This window comes from Leptosomus discolor, chromosome 10, assembly GCF_034619465.1.
Source record: "Leptosomus discolor isolate bLepDis1 chromosome 10, bLepDis1.hap2, whole genome shotgun sequence".
NCBI lineage: Eukaryota > Metazoa > Chordata > Aves > Leptosomiformes > Leptosomidae > Leptosomus > Leptosomus discolor.
Genome location: NC_141400.1, coordinates 14,385,685 through 14,405,946, shown reverse-complemented (window position 1 = coordinate 14,405,946; position 20,262 = coordinate 14,385,685).

Genomic DNA, 20,262 nt, shown 5'->3' with positions numbered 1-20,262 from the left:
CTTTTGTGGCTTGAAATTCTCCCTGAGAGACCCCAGACCTGGATGTTGGCTGGTGCAAAAATAGTCTAAATCTAGCCCTTAATGTCTAAATAGCATGAGTTATTGCTAAACTGAATAATAGCCACATTATTTATTTATGGAGTTGCCATGCCGCTGCTACCTTTTCCTAACTTATTACTTTGTAAAGCTCTTTGGGATACCTGGAATTTGAAAGGTGGTATATTAAACTAAGTTCTATTATATTTTCTATTGCTGTCAGCAACTTCCTTTTTTAGCCTGCTTTAAGGCATCTATGTGTGGTTCATGAAATGTATTCCTACTCCTGTGCTCCAGGCTCCCAGGTGTCCATTTTAGGTCATAAAGCCTGAATATTAGTAGGTGCTACAACTAACATCCTTTCAGAGCACCGGTCTTCATTCCTGTCAAAAGTACTAAGTAAGGAGTTTGAAATGAAAGGGCAGAGATTGGAGCAGTGCATTCCTCATTCGTCACTCCACTGCTTGGATAAAATAATATTAAACTCAGTAAAATAATCATTCCTCTTACCCTGAAGAAAAGTTTTATTTTTTCCATTTCTCAGAAGACGTTTCTTTACCACCAGATCAAATTCTGATATTGTCTTCTCCCAAGAAATTCACAAAAACAAGTTTTCCGTTTTTAACATCAGCATAACAATTTGGAATGATAACTGTTACACTGCCCACCAAAAATGGTAACAACTGTTGACAGAATAATGTGGTAAACAAACCACTTAAGTGTACTGTACTTCATGAAATAAGGAGAACATGTTAGGGTGACATCTAGACGTCTGAGGAGAGATTAAACCCACTTAATATACCATTTCAATATGCAGAATATGAGCTGCTTAGAAATACGTGGTTGTTTTGCTCAAAAGGAGCAAGAGTCTGTTAATGTCAATGGCATTGAAATGATGAAAAGTCAGAAGCTGCCTAAGTCATGAAATCTCTCTGATAAACTTGGGATGCAATCCAGGTTTACTGAGACATGGGTTAGCTACTTAACTAAGCTTTCTGAACATATATGTGGTGGTGTAAAGAGTTACAGAAGCCCCTGGGACAATTAGTATTACGCTAGAAGAAAGGATGTCCATGCTAATAGCTTCCCTCCCTTTGTCATTTTTGGAAAACAAATGTTTCGTTTCATAAAGATTTATTTTGTGCCTTTTGTTCTGGGAGATCATCTTCTTAACAGTCTAGGCACTCAGATCAAAGTGTCTGATTTCAGAGGGCTTTGATGGTTGTTGTTGCTGTTTTGTGTTTGTTTTTCAAGTAATTCTTGATGTATCTTGCAGCAAGAAAAAAGAAACTGTCTATGGGTGGGTAAGCTGAACCTAAACTTCCAATCTGACATGGAAGATGCCGCAGTCAGGCACATCCCATCAGTTCCAGCACAGTGATGAATCCAACTAAGTTACTTGTAATAGTGTCTTAAGAAACAGATGAGCAATTGAATCCAAATTTTCAAAATAATATGTTTCCAAAGGGAGGCTGCATAATTCTTTTTACAGATGGACATCCCCAGAGACTTGAGCACATTTGACTATTATTAGAAGGAGGAAAATGGGAAGAGAATATTTTAATGTGCAAGATTTTGCACTTCCCTGACTACACTGATCTTAAAATTATAGCTCTGGGACTTAATTTTTTTTTTTTTTAAATGAAGATTTTAAATGCCTATGAACACTTTTTTTTTTTAATTAAAAAATATACATTCCTCATCCCCTCTTCTCTGCAACTTCCATTCTTCTTAAGTTGCTGGGATTCAAGAGGGACACTGGGGCTAGAGAGGAACGAGAGAGTGGGTGGATGTGGGTGCTATTAAGTCAGAGATATTAAAAATCAAAGGCAGCTGAGACATAGATTTATTCTACTCAATCCTGGACTCTAAAGTCCGTGCTCTGACAGTAGGCATTTGGACTGCCACTTTCAGAAAGCTATTAAGATCAAAGATGAATGAAATGTTTCCAATTAGACATGGTTAATACTAGAGATTGCTGAATCTGGTGAATTCTATGCGTTCTGTCATCTATTCACACGCACACATACATATGCTCCCACACAGTTTGAAATCCAGAGGTTTTTTGCAGCGATCATTGGCTAGTCTGAAATTTTGGCTTTGGAGACAAACATCAAGTCATTTAAGGGTAAATAAGGCAGACAGAGAGAGCTGGAAAGGGTCCATTGTGTTCATCCTTAATTCATCCCTGCCTCCTGCAATCAGGATATTCCCAGGTACACTGCGAGGATCAGCATTCAGATTTAGACGTTACCATGGATATCCGGAATGGACATTGCGCTAATGTTTAAGACCTTTAAAATTCTGGGTGGGTTACAAGGAAAATGCTATTGCCAGTTCTTTTCCAATTTCTACCTGAGATGTATGTATAAATACCCACCATTTATGTACATCAAAGAAGTACTGAGTAATTATTGGCAAAATTAATTTGAATTTTAAAATAAGGTCATTTTGTCTTCATTCCCTTTTAATCTTGTGCTTTTGTCAAATGATAAAAAAATGAATTTAACTGGATGGCATGTTCTGCTCTGCCACAATGTGAAGATTTATTTAAGAGTAGATGCAGGAACAAATACTCAGAGCAGTGACTTCCTGTAGAACAGAACCAACAGATTTAAGAACCCCATGGCATACACCAAGTGCTCCTTTCTTAGCATAAACTCCTCACTTCAAGGAGAAATCCATGCGATAAAGGAGATGCGTCTGGTCCCAGGAAATGGAGTTTGAGACACAACGTGCAGAGACTGCTGTGAAACCAGAATGGTCTGCAGAGACCCATGGGCTGCTCCTCTCTGGTAATATATCGGTGGAAAAGTCTCAAAGGCAGCAGGGGGAAGGATGGGAAGAGAAGTCTTATGAAGCCCCAGTGACTCCAGACTCTCTTCTTCTGAATAAGGATACTCATAGTTACACCTCAGCAGGTCTGCAGTCAAATGTTGGTACCCCTCTAGGTATCACTAAAACATCTCCAGCCTTTCAAAGCCCAAGGCCTGGGGCAGAAGCTGATGCTGTTGCTCTTTGTCATGGATGCTTTGCTCTCAGCAGAGTGCCATGCTAACCTGGCTTGTTTTGCGCCTGAGCTGCATCATGTGGATGAAATAAGTTGGGTGTCTCTGACAAGCGTTGCACAATCTCAGCAGACCTTTGGCGTGAGTAAGGCTGCTCCCTTAGAATTGTTTTGGGGAGGAAAAATGTGCTGAAGGTTTATGAAAAGGAAGGAGATTAGTATAAACAATATACACTATCAAAACCTCAGGAAATGGTTGAAACCTCTAGCTAGAAAGGATAACATGATGCTGTGTGTAATGAGCAAAGGGCCACATGGGCCACATGCTGGGTGAATCTGAGGGAAAAGAAATCTTTGGAAATTTCCTTGAAATTGGGAAAAAATATTGCTGTGGGGCTATCAACATGTTATATTGCAATAAAAATCAAACTGTCAGTTGAATTTTTTTTTTAATTTTAGTGTTATAATTTTCTCCTGATGGATAATAGACAATATATTTGCAAAATGAAATGTCATTTCAAACCCCCCAAAATCAAAATGTTCATATAAAATCAAAATGGAATGTTTTGACACTGTCAAAATGCTTAAGTTCTTATTTTTCCTCAGGAAAATCTAAGAAAAATCAACACGATTGCATACAAATGTACAATTTCATTAAAACAGAATTTCCTAACAGAAAGATGTTCTGCCAAAAAAAAAAAGAAGAAATATTTAAGTGTCTTTGACATTGACTGTCTGGGTATAAAAATTATCTTCATTATTGATTTGTTGACTAAACGAGTCATTCAGTTGAATACTGCTATTCTTTTAGTGTACTGGTAGTATTTAAATCCTGTGTTTACAAACAGGGGACCAGAGAGGAGGTTCCTCCAGCTGTGTCATCGATGTCCCAGGAGACCACTAGGAAATGCTGACAAAAATAAAGTAAAAAAAGAGGAAAGAGAGGCCCTTCACTTTGCACTTCTTCCTCCTTCTGGCAATTAAAAGACCACAAGCTTCCTAATTCTGGCACCCAGATTATTGTGTTTAACCGATACTTCCATACTCATTTTTCATTAATTTGTGTAACCTTTTCAGCCTATTAAAATCTTACTAAGTTCCCTCACATTTTTTTGTCCTGCAGAGTATTAGGGAATATCCCTTTTCCTTGTTTTTCTCTCCTGCTTTCATTTGAGTTCCATGATCATTTCACAAAATTAAGCAAGGGGAAAATCAAAGTACACGGTTTTATCTGTTTTGGTCCCGTGGCCCAGGCTTGACAGCAAAAGCCTCCTGAGTGGAAAGGGAGTTCAGCCTTTGACTTTCATACCTCTCTTTCTCATCACAACTAATCAGAATGATGAATGCTTCATGCTCATTAAATGTGGAGTTTTATGGATAGTTCTGCTTTGCGTGCCACAGTGTTAGCATCATCAGAGATTTTGGCAAATTTCCATGTTCAATCTCTCATGCAAATAAATATTGACAATCTATTTCATTAAATTTATTAGTTATTTCTCCCCCTCGCTTCCCCTTTTTACATCTGTTAAAATTATTCATTTTTAAATAGCATTAGGGGAATAACTCACAACCAACAGTTTGTCCGGTGTTCAGCCTCGCTGCGTGCAAAACAACTGACAACAAACCCAAATGTCCCTGGTGCTCCAGGCATTTGGCTGGAGGGAACAGACAGCCTCCAACCACTGAGTGATTCTTCCCTGTAAACTCCAATTCAACGGTACACTTAACATGCTTAAAATAACAACAAAAATACATCCTTATTCATCATAGACTTCTATATGATATTAAAATTCTATACTAACATCAAGCCTCAGGTTCATAGCCAGTTTTGGCTGGGCAGACAAGTCGCATAGTATTTTCCCACCTCTTTATTTGGATGAATACGCAAATAGTTCCATGACAGAGACATGCATAAGCAAACCTAAAAGTGGGTATTTGCAAATATGCATGCCACTTTGAAATTAGCTCTCTACAAACATTCCTGCCAGTAAAGCTCAATTGTTAGAGTGTTTGCGGAGAGCTAACAGATGAGAGGATGGATATAGCTGGACTGAACTCATTTAAATTTTCAAGCAAATAGTTGCTGAAGTTTTCCATTTTTTGCCCCATTTGATTTTAAAACATCATGAAAGATACAGATTTGGCACTTTATTAAACTGCTGAGGACAAACAGGAAGATAACAGGAATCTCTAGGGACCGTTCTCATCCTTAGTGTGCGTGTTTCCTTAAGATGTTCTAGATGATGCTGTCAGATGACTGTCTAAAACGTCATTAGAACTCCATCCATACCCATTAGCTCTTCTCTTCCACTCTTAATTCATAGAATGTCTTGCTACACATGGTAGGAGCCATCAGCGAGTATCTTCTGCGTCAAGACAGAAGTCTGTCTACACTGGCAAACTATACATGGCCGTTTACAACACCGTGGAGTCCTTCAGCAGAACATACGCTGTAACTAGGTAATGGAGAAAAGTCTCCAAGTACTCAGCAGCTACTGCCTGATTTTGGCTGGAGCTCTGTAAAACACAGGTCTGATTTTGATGTCTGTCTCCGCATGTTCTTGATCTCCATTCTGGGTAATACAGGAGTACAGGGGAGAATATCTTTGCAGCCTGGGGTTGAGTTTTCTGTTGTCGCCAGTGCAAGGCTGCATGGTCTGGCAGAGCTGAAGAGTTCCTGCATGTGGAACACTCAGAAGTGTTACAGCTCATTCACAAGGCTCATGTTCGAGCCCTGGCGTGGAGTGACTAGGGCTTCTGCTGGTCACAACTGGGACTCTTTAGTGGAAGAACAAGCAGAAATTTGCACAGCAACTGCTTTCAACCATGCCTTGCACCAGAGTGATCAACTCTCCCCAGCTGGTAGATAAGCAGTGGAATAAAACAGCTTCATCCAAAAAATCACCGTTGTTCCAAATAGATATATCTGGTCCAATATATCTGTGGACATTCTGTCTGTTACACTCGGGTATTTCCAATTATCTTTCAACAGGTAACTTTGTTGACTGTCAGTTGCTAAACACATCTCATTCCTCTATTTTCTTTTCCCTTCTCCTTAGCCTTGTTCCAATAACCAAAGTGAAGGAGCACCATGAAATCATTTGGATGCATCACGCTTCAGAGATATAGCTTCAGCTTAGAAGCAGCAACACTGAAATAGGAATAAATGAAAGCTTTCAAATAAATAAATTAATTAAATTCAGACTAATAACTTCACAGCTAAGAACATGAAGTGGCTTTGATTTCCAGGTCACATAATTTTCGAAGTAATTAGTAGCAATGTTTCTTAATATATCATCTAGACTGATTGCAGGAGGCAGAAAAGGTGTCTTGAGTAAGAGCATCTTCACAGGAGTTTAAAGCAGTTTAACTAGTATGCTTTCACTTCAAACCTTCAAGTAATCCGTCTTAACTTACATGGGTGCCTTTGTGCACACGGTTTTTGGATTGGATACTCTTAGCTGTGCAGGATGTATGATCTCTGGCTGGCAGGTACGTACCTGTAGCACTGGGATGAATAGAGGGTATCTACCGTAAAAATGATGTAAGTCTGTTCTGAATTTATGGCTACATCAGATGCTCTATGCCTCTGTTGCCTGGAGTAGTCATATAGAAATTATGTTCTTTGGTCTAAAAGTTGTCATTTAGCAGTTCCTTGCCTTGAGGCGTGGGGGAGAGAGAAGGATTGGGTTGCCTGCCAGCATGATACCAAATGGGGCTGGAAGGGCAAATGGTGCAGGGTGTTCTCACATGTGCTGGATCCCATGGATCTCTGTGATCAGGATCCAAAAGTGGATTTCTTTCAAGTCTGACCAGTTGGTCATTTTCTTTTCCTGAAAAAGTAAACTTTTTTTTTTTTTTCTTCTGTATTGTTTTCCACTAAACCTCCAAGGAGGTAAATTAACAATGGGGAGCTCTAAAGTCTCTGAAACTACTTCAATGGGTTTGTGCTTAGGTTACCAGAAAGCAAATAATTGAGAACAAAGAAAAAAACCCTGTTTTTACACTTCAAGCATCATCTGTAAAAGTGATCATGTCTTGTGTTTTTCCTAATAGTGATGAAAATGTGGCCTCTATATTTTGCTAGGAGGAAAGGAGAAATTCTTTTCAGATAACCACAAACCCAGTCAAGCATCCTTGAGTGAAAGTCTGCTCATGCTCATTAAAGAATTTGCACATTTCTTGTTGTGTGCAAAGGGAGGGGGAAAGAAAGGGGAAGGAAAAAGGAAGAAATTAACTAGAGAGAGTGGAAAAATCCAAGAAGAATGTTTCCGCAGGAAGACTTAATATAGAAAGGAAAAGAAAAAAAAAAGTCTATTTTACAGAGAAAGCACCTTTTAGTGTCAGCCTGCAAGCCTCCTTTTAGCTAGGATAACATACTTCTTCAATGATAAAAGAAAAAATTGAATCTTCTTTGGAAGAAAAAAATTCTGGTTTAAATTACAGGGGAATGGTCTGTGAACTCAATCTCATTTTTGAACCCAAAATAAATAATTTGAGTGGTTATCAAATATATCCAGGTTCCTCTGGGTTTGCCCAATCCTAGTCCTCCCCTGTCCACTTCTGTACTTCTGTTTGCTTCTAAAATACATCAAAGATATGCCTGAGATAAAATACATCAAACACCAGCAACCTCTGGAACCAGAGAAAATGTAAGTGAGGAATGCAGAGAACAGCATGATAATCATGTTGAGCACAGAGGGACGAGACTTCTAAGGAACGATGCCCAGTAGACCTCTTGGTTTACCGTAATGATGATGCTATCTATGCATTTGCCTTACATTTTCTCCCTAGAAATTACTGTAATTTATTTCTCTGAATCTCATCTGAGGCTGGTGGAAGTCACTGGTGCCCTATCTCTCACTAGCTCTCAGGAAATCTGCTTTTCCCAGACAGAGCACATTACGTGGGTAGTCAGGAGCATAATGGAGCAGTTACATTACTCCAGTGGTTTTCATTGCGAGAGGCTGTTTGGAAGCAGCAAATGGCTTGATGATTTCTCCTGGTGCATCTAGCTAGCCTGCGGCTTCTGTTTGTGGTGGTAGAGGGCAGAGCTGGGATGAACAAACCTTCAGGCTGCAGATATCAGTCACACTAATTTTTACATCCTATTTAATTCAAGTTTCCTACTTGGGAGGAGGGAGGGTGGCAACTTGGTACCCCATGCAAAAGACAGAAGATAAGGATGGCAGCCATGCTGCTACAGTTCAAATGAAGGCAAAATGTGGGTAGGAATTCGCTGTGAAATATCAAGCTTGGAGGTCACCCAAGGCGTGTCGTTTCTCTGTGGTCCTTTATCATTCATGCATTGCTTTGGTGTCTGGCCACGTGAAGAATAGGGCAAAAACAGTAAGGTAAAGTGTAAACCACTTCCATTTTTGAGCCATCTTATTTAATCTGTCTTCTTGGGACGCTGGTAAGATACCATGTGTTTATATGGTTTTTATATAGTGAGAAGTTGCACCACCAAGTAGAAGTTGTGACTGTTATGTGACCTATAAGCTACACACGTAATGGGAACACTTCCAGCTCCTGCCAAGCTGCAGGCTGGTGTGTGAACACCAGTTTCACACTGAAACCCCAATGTTTAGCAGCATATCTGCTTCCACACTGATAGACCATACTGGCCATCTTTAACAGTTTAAGCTTGCTGAGATGAGGAGGAGTAAGGCTAAATCAGAATAGTAGTCACTATAAAACAGATTAAAAAACACAGAGCTTGTATCTGCCTATGGAGATGTAGCCACAGAACAAATGGGGCTGCAGTGCTGAGGTTGGTATCAGGGGAGAGAAACGTGTAAACAAGATGTTACCCTCTGTCCTCCTTTCCCTGTAAATCCAAATGTTGTAGAACAACAAGACTTTCATTGTGTTTGTAGTCACAGAATGAACATTACCAATATTTAAATTTGACTTAATTTGCTGGGTCTGGAAAAAGTTACCACCATCTCATCCATTCCCTAACCCCAAACCCTGAGTTAAGGATCACAATTACCAAGGTAGACACCCAAGTACTGTCAAAGCAAATTAAAAGTTTTGTTTTTATGAGGACAGCATATATTTGCAAAAATTACCATCCTGTCTGCTTTCATTATCACAGTTTTAACTTGAAATATACTGAAATAATTCGAAGAAAAGGTTTCTGATGTTCCCACACCTAATTCCTTTCCCAGTTTCCGTGCCACTAGCTCTTTTCACAGAACCATTTTGTCCCAGACCGGAACAAAATAAAATGCCAACTGCAAGATTTCTTTCTCTTGCTGAGGCAGAAATGCCTTTTTCCAGTCACCTTCAGCAGTACGTGGTATCAGGATAGTGCAGCTGTTTTTCAGCCACCAGCTCATGCAAAGGAGCCGTCCTTTACCTGAGAACAGTAGAAGCTGGGGGGATCATGACTGCTCTTTGGTGTTCCTTCCCCAGTTAACTCCTCCTCATATTAGGAATAATATTTGTTGGCAGCACAGTAAAATACTTGCGCAGCACAAGCTGGGGAAAAAAAAAAAAAAAAAAGAAGTATTTTCCACAGCTGCCAAAGAACCATGTCTTTTCTTTCTTTTTATGCTCAGAACTGTGAAGGGCTGTTCACAGAGTGATGTAGGAACTATGCACAGATTTTATGTCTTTGCAGAAGTAATTTGGCAGACTGTATGTCAACAGAGATGTGGATGCACTGAACTATTCCTTTTTGCTGTGTTTTCCATTTCCCCAAAATGTGGACAACCAAGTTATTTTGAATGGTCAAATAGAAAAGCCCAAAAGAGTGGGACATGAAGAACACAGCAGGATGAAGCAGTCAGCCTGGGCTTGCATTGCAGGAAAGCTGTGGAAATAGGAACTGCTCTGATCCCTTAGCAGATCCCTGTACGAAAACCAACTGGATCTTACAGCCCAGAGACAGCTCCAGGTTCCAGCTCAATGGGCTACTCTGGATCCACAGGCCATATATACATTTCATTGCATCTGATTAGCCCATCTGGTTTAAAAGCCAACTCTTCCCCCAACCCACAGCAAGCAGGATCCTTCTTGCAGACGGAGAAAGTTCATTCGTGTTGTTCACTGAAGAAGTTGTGTGCTGCAAAGCTCATTATAGAAAAGGTCTTCTGCTGACCAAAGAGAACAATAGAAGCTAAACCATACTGCTAATTAATTTTCCATGGCCAGATAAGCTCCCAACCCCTATCTGAATCCATTTGTCCCTTAGGCTGTAACGGCTCTGCACACTCAGGAATTTTCAGCCTGTGGAGCTATGATAAATAGAGGCAGGTAATGGCAGTGCAGATAGACTGCATTACTGGAAGTCTGCTCTCTATTAGCTGCAGGATGACTCCTGGTGAACCCTAGGTTTAATGGCAAATATCTTTTTTCAGCAGCTGTTTCCCCAGACAACTCAAGTACATGCACCCTGAACTGAATTGCTGGTTTTGTCCTGCCTGTGAATAAGCCTCTGAATTACATTTGAAAATGAATTAACGATCATGGGCTTTGACTGCTGCTGTTGAGGACCAAACTGAAAAATTTAAACACTGGCCTCATTTCTGTTACTAGTAAAAAATGGGAGCCAGAGCCAAAGGCTTCAGATAACTTTCAATATTTGTAAACATCTCCAAAGCTGAACTACTCAAGCTTTAGGATTCAGGGAAGCTTTAATGTCTACAGAGGAACGAGAATTTTAATTTAATAATTATAGCTGGAGCCAGTGTCCCAGCTTAGAGCAGCTCAGAACTTCCTGTTATAAGATCTGCTTTCAGCTGTTTACAGCTTGGAGAATTTGAGTTGCAGGCTTTTTGAATGAATTTGGTGTTTCTAGAAATCATCTGTTAAATTGGTGTAAAATTCAGTCTGAGAATGAGATAAGAGAAAAAGTACATTGTTAAAAAACTCCTCATTTGCTTCCAAATTCAAAAGTAAGGACTTGACATGTACCAGGGAGGAGGTAAGAGGGAGTCATTGTTTTCTTGCCATTATTCCTAAAAAAGTCTCCAACAAAACAAAACAGGAACATAAGAAAATGTGAACCTCGGGTAAAAAAATCTATTAACAGAACTGCTAGAGTCTGGCAACTAAATTTGCTGAAGGGTCTGTCCCAGCTTGCCAGTCATGTTCTTCAGAGTTGGTGAGGACTCAAGAGATCATTCCCTTTGCCCAGGGTGTCAAAACAGCCTCGATTTGGGGAAATTTTACTTAAATTATTTTATTGCAAATCAACACAAACTTCTATTCAGTGATTTGTGTATTGAGAAAAAGAAAGCACAATTAAAAAAGCACTTAAGTAAACACCTTTCCTCTCTCCCAGTCTCAAATTAAGTGAAATGCCTATCCTCCCTCCTTCCCCGTCTGAATTTTTCGTGTTTTCACTCCAAGCTACACTCAGTCTGTCCCAAACCTTTGGGGAGGCAATGGGGGTGAATCAAGATTGTGTGTAACGGTGCTTCTTACTGTCCCAGCTCTATCATGGCTCATCCTTGGCCGCAGGGTTAGGATGGGTTGGCCATGGCCACGGTCTCTTAGGTGTCCCTGCCTCAGCACTGGTCATCCATGGCCATGGTCCCTTCAGGGTTGTACCCTTGGGCAGAGAGCACCACCACAGGCTTTTCCATTAACTGGTGTCTGTGCAGATGGAGCCATCAGACATGGGTCTTTTTTTCTCCTTTTTTTTGTAACTGACACACAACAAAAATGTATCGGATCTTTGTGTGACTTCAGACGTGAGACCCACTTCCACCTTGGCTTTAAACAGGCTGCTGTCTACTTTGATTCTTGTTTCGAAAGAGTCATAATTCCTGATGCGGAGAAGACTCAGAGACAGTCACACACACTTTCTTTGCCACCTGCACAGTCTCAAAGCACAAGTGAAACTAAAGAAACAAAGCAGAAAGAGATGGAGACTTTCCTTCCTGGAACTGGGAAGGGAGTGATACATCAGGACTCCGCACTGCAGTAAACTATAATTTTGGAAACGAGCTGCCACCATGCACCCCATTTTAAGAGTGTCAGTTCTTACTGAAAGGTCCTAGCAGTGCTGATTTGCATCTCAGCTCAAACCCTGACACCACCACCACTTTGGGAGAACCCTACCAAACACAGTGCACGTGCAGTGGGACATGATGGGCTGTACATCTGTGGGCGAGTCCCACAGGGGTTGTTAAAAGACTCAGCACTATGTTCTTTTAACTGCCTGAGAGAGATTATAATAATTTTGCAGTGCCTTGTGCAGTGTCTTCCTGCTACTATAAAATGCAATTTACAAACAAAAATACAAGAAAAGGGATTTTGGATGCTCTGGGCACTGTCCAGGCCAATTAGAGAGCACCATTCTTTCTGGTCTACAGCTGTAAGTACGGTTTATAATAATTTACTGTATGTTGTTAAAAAGAAGTAAATCTTTACACATCTGCTTTTCATAGGCACTTACTGGCCTGTAGAAAATGTAATTAAGCAGGATTCCTGCCTGTTGTTTTCTTACACAAGACCTTTCTGTTCCAGTGCTGCTCTTAACTTCATCAAGAGGCAGGCACTAAATATAATCCTAAAACCAGAATTTGCCTTTAGGAAAGGCCATGCAGTCTGCAAAGCTTCCTGCTTTTTTGTCTTGCTTCATCCCCTAAGCGTAGATGCCCCTTCTCACTACAGCTGTCTCCCACCCCAGTTTCTGGGTGGAGTGGTTGCTGCGAGTCAGGATTTAACAAAACTCCACTATTAGGAAAAGAGGGTGGAGGGTGGGGATGAAGAGGCTCCTGGGAGTCGATAATGGCATGCAAAGCCTTTCATCTCTAGGTTTCTAGGCCAAACTAGCTGTAGTGACCCAAAGTCCTTTGAAAAAAAGCAGGTCTCGCTTTTATTTTGATTTGTAATAAATAAGAAGACAATTTGACCTGATTTTTTCAAAGGGGCAAGTGTATGTATCCCCTGTTGGGAGTTCTTCTGAAAATCAACAGCTTGTCTATGAGTAGAAGAGAAGCAGCTCTCCTCCCCAGCTGCCTTTGCAGCTTCCCAGGCAGCCCCATCCGCAGCCAGGGCATCTGTCCTCCGAAAGCACTGGGAGGGGGGATCCCCTGGTCCTGGCTAGCCACCTCTGCCCTCTTCTCATCTACTCCTGCTGACTCATTCCAGCAAGTTTTCTAGAAAAGAGTTATTTCCAAATATTGACTGACATCAAGGGTGTGTTTACAGGACAGATATTTGTAATATCTTGTCATCTAAGCAGGTTTGTCAAGTGTCACATGGCGAATATGAACAGACGGCTTTCTCCCTCCTAGAACAAGTCAGGAAGTCACTTTGAAGTATATAATTTAAATAGCTCTTCACTGGCAACAACACCCCAGTTTTATTCAGCTGTAAAAAAAAAGCATCACTCGGTTACATCTGTTTATAACAGCGTAAGACAGTCCTGACTGATGAAGTGCTGTGTGGTATTTTCAGCCATTTACCTTTTCACTGTTTTTCCCTTTCTGTGTCAACAATTTTTTTTTTACTTCTTGTAGGCAGCTGTCTTAGGACACCTTCTCCTTGTGAATCAGGGAAAAACTTGATTAGGTCTCCAGGCTACATTAAATATCTAGGATTATGGATTTTATGGATAAGCTGTTTGAAAAAACAAAATAAAAAAGTTCTGTATTTTTGTATTTTTCTCCACCAGTGTCAGATTGGCAGGATTTCCTTTCCACCTGTCCTACAGCAAGGAAGTTTCCTTATCTCAGCAGTTTTGCTGTTGATAATGAACAGGAAATATCACCACAGTTTTAATGGAGCCTGAAAATAGTAGGACATCGGGTATTAACAGAAGCTGTTAACCATATTCAGAACCTAACTATAGCATGACAGCAAAAAACTTACATAAGATTACTTGTCACTTTGAGTTGCCAGTATCGTAGAGTATACACTTGCACAATCCTGGCACACGTGCATGCGTGTGGGATTTCCAAGATTTACACTTGCTCTACACCAGTCTCCACGTTGGTTGGCCTCAAACTATTCCCTTCCTCCAGCCTCACCCCATGCTGCCCAGTGCATGCGTCCCACTCCCTGGGAGTATGGTCCTGCTGCTTCTCTGCTTTTTTGGATGCTGTGTGTGAGACACACAATCACCCCTAAATTCACCAGATAGTCAGCAGAGGTTGCCATGCCGTGTGTGCTGCAGCCCTGTGGAAGACACGCTTTCTGCCAGCGGCCCAGCAGTGCTCTGCCATTAACATGGCAGCAGATTGTCAATCACAAGAGTGACCATGTCTGTTGACCATGAAGAGCAGAGGTATCTGTGTCCACCAGGAGTCTGCAATGCAGTGAGGTAACAGCCCAGGACAGCGCAGTGGAAGATAACAAAGTGTGGGGTAAACTGGGTTCAGCCGTGGGAATACGTACTAACAGTACAAGGCAGTATTTTAGATTCTCAGGATCTTGAGTTATCTATTTATAAAGCCAGAAAATTTCTTTAATATTTCTACTATTAATGCTTTTGTGCCAAAACTGGAATGTGCTATGAATGCTTTTGGGGTATAGACTAATGGTATTAAAAGGACCAACAGGGCCAAATTCTCTTCTGGGCTATATTTGTGAAGTGTTAATGACTTCTATAATTAAAGGCATAGTATGAGCCTATGGCTTTCAAGTATTTAGGTACAAATCCTCTTCTTACCCACGCAATTAGTTCTACTTAAGGCTCTAAGGACAGAAAGGCAAATGGGTGATCTTGGAAATGAAGAGAACTTCACTAGAAATGAAGAGGCACAGAGAAGGGGACCTCAAATCCCATTATCTGAACTCATTTTATTAAGGCCATATTTGTACTGTATTTGTAATTCCCTTAGAATCGCCTACCCATTGCCGAGGAAAGTCTGCAGAACAATTATGTTATCGCAGATGCTAATGTGACCATGGGGAGGGAGGGAACCAGAAATTGTGCAGTTGTGAAGAGAAAATCTCAGATTTTAACGATGGTTAACAAACGCTGAAGCTTGGCATGGTACCTTTTTGCTTCCACCTTTCTTAGCCGTGAAAGCTTGTTCCATGTGGAGCTGGAAAATCAGTGGGGCTATATGTTTGCTTGCTGGTGAGCTATAACATGGCAGCTGTTAACAAATGTGTTGTTCTCTACCTAGTTAAATCAGGCCTAATCCTTCTTTGCTCTGTCTATGCCAGGTTTGTTGTTTTTTTTTGCTGGATCTCAGTTGAGGCTGAGACAAAGGAGACTTGAGGTATTTATGCGTTTTTCCCTCCCAAGGCTCTGACAATTAAAAATGAGTTGTCACTGGCCCAAGCCCCATGAAAGCTGAGAATTTCAATCGATATTTCTGCCCCATTTCACTGCAGAGAGTAGGATGTAATTATTACAAATGTCATGGTAACAAACTTGGTAGTTTTCACAGTGACAGTTGCCACTGCAGAAATAGCACAACACAGAACAAAAATTACCTGTCAAGCATCTCATTATGTTCATCCAAATCCCGCTTGTTCAATTCACCATTGGACTGCACCTGACACAACACTTCCAAATGCTGTTACAGATTACCCGTGTATATCTGTCTTGGGCCATAGACATCCTCCCACAGCCCACCTGAGCAGCTGGCACCAAGGTCCCCAAGGTCTAGAGGGTTTTCAGTGCCTCCACAGAAAATGTCTCACTCCCAGTGCGAGCCCTTACTCTTGATATAGGGTCTGGAGAGAGTAAGGACCTTGAAGAGCTAGTAGGGTTGAGCGGGGCAGTGTGTGGAGGTGGATGAGAGGAGACACATTGAATCCTGACATTCTCTGGAGCTGAAGTGTCCTGGATTATGACCTGCTCTTCACAGCGTAGGAGTTGTGACTGTTCTGCTAAAATTGTAGGCCAAGAGTTACTGTATTCATTCAGGAAGCAGGAAATTTGGGTTAAATTTGCCCGTTCCCTCTGATCTAGTGCTTTCCAGCAGCCCGGGAAGTGCCTCAGACTTGTTCCAGGCTGGGAAAATAGGAAAGCAGATGGGCATGCAGGCAGGCAAGCAGACTCACGGTCTCTCTCCAAGTGGAGTTGAGCTATTGTGCAAAGGAGAATCCAGGATTCTTTGGACCAGAGAGACTAAGACAATTTAACACATTTGAGTATTTTAAGATCCCAGTGAGGTGACCTTGGACTATGGTGTCTCACAGGGACGGCTGAACAGGTACTTCCAAGCTAAAATGGACCTGAGGTGCCTTAAACCACTGGAGGCACAGTGGCACTGAACCTGCTGGTGACACAGTGTGCCTGGCACATGGCATTTACTGAATGACTCTGTGCTGGCCGTAGCAGCCTGCCAGCAGAGCCAGCCTGGGAGGAGGAAGCATCCCCCAGGGCTAACCTCATTTCCTCTTCTTTGTGGTTTTGGTCCTAATGCAGAAAGTGACATTTCTCCGCCTTTTGGACTTTTAAGTTCATGAGATGATTCATTCTGTTCTTTTTACTTCAAAATAACCCAATAAATACATTACTGAATAAGCCTTTTATCAGATAATGGATAGGATTCTGATTAGATCACAAAATGCAAACAAAACATTGCTTGCATCCTTAAGTGCTTCTCCTGAAGGGAAGGGTCAGGTGTACACAAATGCTGGGCTATTAAGCAATGTTTTTTTCCAGACCATAACTCACAAGGGGGAGTCATATGTCTGCTCTTTGGATCTTATACAGTAAGTTGCCTGATACTCTAAGCTTTAGCACCTTAAGCAAAGCACTGCTGAATAATATTTTCTGTCATTTGCAACCCACAAAATGAGGAGGGTGGAGGAAGTAACAAAGTTAGCCAAGGTAACAGTTGCAAATTCACAAGGACAATCTTCACTGAAAAAAAAAAAAAATATATCCCTCATTTGTTCTCTCAGAAAAACACTTCTTTGAGGAAAGGAATTTCAAAATGGTCAAGTGTTTGGGTTTGAGCCAAACTGTCATGATTTCAACCATTTTTTTTTTTTTTCTCAAGTACAAGAAAACTACTCCAAATAAAGTAAGAAAAGACCTTTCACCATACCAAAAATCCCAATTCTTTCTGTCTCCCATTTTCACTAGGAAGACAAATTAGGCGAATGCAGCCATGAGGGTGCCCTGTTTAATTCACTGGCAAGTAAGTCCCTGTCACTTTCCAGAATTACATGTGGACTTGAAGTCAATAGCTCCTAAGTGTAACAGACCAATATATGTCTAGTATGCTCCAGTTTAAATTTATACCATATGAGAATTTTGCTCAAGATATGATTCAAGCAGCTAAGAATGAACGAAGTAACCTACAAAACAGTTATTGATTTCCCAAAGGGGTGATTGCAACAGGAAATCAGTTGGCAGCATGCAGAATTAGGGCTTTAATTGCTCCTAGACCAAAAAAAAATGTGGGACTATATTTTTAGCCTTTCACAGTGCTGTTCACTATTGGAGAAATCCTGGGATGGGTGACTGTAAATTGATGCAGCAAATCCTTTTGGTCTGAGCTACCAAGGGACTGACCATACCTCAAGAAAGAGCATTTAAGAGCCAGATGTATTTCACTTCTGTTTTTTATTTGCTGATGAAATATTTTGCCAAGACTGAACCTGAAAAGAGCAAAATTCTACCCGCTCTCCAAAAAGAGCAGCTCCCGGGTTTTTTTTTGTTTCACAGTTTTAAAAAAAGGAATGTGCTTTCATTTGCCTAACACTTTTATTGGTGATTTTATGGACATCTGGAGGTGTGAGATTCTCCCTGTTTTCCACCTTATGTCTCCATCCCTCCTTTTTTTTTTTTTAATTTAACTAAATAAGAGGGGCTGAAAGGAGGAAATACCAAGACCAGAGGTTTTTGTTAGTTTACTATTTTGATCCTTCCTTCTCTCCAAAATAAAATTGTGCAAATTAAACACCAAAATTATTATTATTATAAATCTTGTTTCCCCTAAATTACAATGAGTCTGTTTGGCTCTGTTTTACCTGCCAGGCTAATACTATTGCAGCTAAAGAGTGCATGTTGGTTTTGGGCAGGCCACTCTCCAGATGAAAAATAATTTTAATAAATAGAAGAAACTACTGGAAAAGGAAAACAGTCTTGGTGTTTTTAGCCTGCCACAAAACAATTTTCAGCCTTTGACCTTTCAGATCAGGAAACTCTTAGAAGCAGTTAAAACCAGTTTGTTTTCAGCTTTCTCCATCATTTATACCAAATCTCTTATCCACCCACAAGTTCACCCACTCCATTGCTAATTAAAACAGAACTCAATATCTTTGTCTCTTAGCCATGTCTCTGTGCAGCCGATAGGCTCTCCGTTCTCCTGAAGCTGGAACGCTTCCTCATATCCACAGAGATGGGCAAAGGGAATTATTATGCAATGTTGAACTGCTAAAGCAGGGAAGAAGGACACTTTGCCTGAGCCCAGGCAGAGTGAGAAGGTGGAGATTAATGAGTCTGAGGGGGCTGTAGTCATCTCCTTGTGTTCTACCAGCATGGGGCATGTGCTCTTAGAAAAGGGAGGTGGTAACAGCCATGGAGCTGCGTGTTCTTGCTGCCATGGCCCCTAGAAATTCTAATTTTTCTACAAATATGAAACCCAAATTGTGATAGTTGAAGTGTCCCTGTACTGGGTTAATGTGAAAAGAAAGTGGGGAAGGTTGTGGCATGGGAGCTGGATGAGTTCTTTGAAGCTGGAGAAGGCAAAATCACTTTTTTTAGTGGCTAATCTAAGGTCTTATCTACATGTCCTTGGAGCGCTGTATTGGCTGAAGTTGCCATCGGCTGCGGGGCTTTGTCCTCTGAACTCTTCATGGGGTCTCAGTAGCATAGCAGGAATAAAAGGTTAAGAACAAAACAGGAGAACCAATATTTTTTCAGATGCTTGTGGATTTGTCCTCAAAGAGAAGAATATCCAGTCACAACCCGACTGGCAGATCTATGCTCCTCCCTCTGTCCTGAAGTCTTTTCTGGGACATTTAGACCAGGCTCCCACTGTGATGAGATTCAGTAGTAGCTTTACAAAGCTCGAAAGCCTCCCGGGAGGAAGTTCCTTTCTCTTTCATTCTTATGAAAGCCCTATGGTGTCCCTCTGATGGCTTTCCAGCAGACCCAGCTTCCAAAGCCTTCTCTCAGAGCAGAGAGGGACATTTCTTTCACCTGGCTGTCCTCTTGTGTTTGGAGGAAGCTTTGAAAAGAAGCCACTTGTAGAGCATGTTTGGTAATAGGATGTGTCTCTGCTGCTTTGTAGTATGCATTCTATAAATGGCTTTGCTATGGCATTTAATCAATTGTTTCAGGTGTTTATTACCTTGTATATCACAATGCAATGGAGATAGTTGCTTAAGTTACCTTTATTGTATCTGAAGTAAATACACAGGATCCACTTAGAGTCCTCTTGGAGGGATATGCTTTGAATGCACTGAACCAAAACAGAGGCAGTGAAACTCTCTGCCCAACAACAGAACGGATCTGTGTACAAAATTAAGCAACTGGGTCTGTGCTTTGAATAATCTGTACCACTGCCTTGGAGTGCACTGTGAGTTGCACGACCATGTCTCAGCAGAGAAAAAGTCTTTGCCTTTGCTGTTCATTCTAAGGTGACTCCTTTGGGTTACCAAAGACAGTGTTGCAGACTCTGGCTTCATCCTACCGCAGTGGCTGCAAGGAGTAAACAAAAATGGATGTCCCACAGCTCTTGGAAAATGATTGGAGAAGTCCCAGCAGCAAGGACCAGTGAGCTCCAGCATCAGCAGCCTCACAGGAGGCAGAGAGTGGAGGAATGTGGAAGGCCATTATTTCCTTGGCTCTACTGATTTATCCTCAGTTTGTCTTGGTCATATTTGACAGACACACAGATGACCTGTGGCCAACTGACAACAAAGTGGAGATGTCACTACACATCTCGACATAGAAAGGAATTGGAAAAGGCAAAAACCACAGGACATTCCTGGATGTAAAACTCGCTGAAAGCTCAGTTTGCCTCCTGAGTAACCTAGATTTGTTGCTTACCATCATGGGATAGAAACAGCTTCTTGGAGAGGCTTTTTTCCCCAGAGAGAGCCGAATTAGCTACAGGCCACAGCTCCTGGCATCCCTGCCAGTCTGGTTCCAGCTCTAACCAAAATCTGATTCCTTGCAGGCAAATGCACAAAATCAAGAGTTGACAACCCTTCAGACAGAGACGTGGCAGTCTGTGGGGACACAGGAGTCAAGCAGTGCATCCAGTCTTTGCTCGAGTTTCTATGGAGCTGCATATTAAGGGTATAGTAGATACTCTGCCTTCATCTGTGTTTTGAGC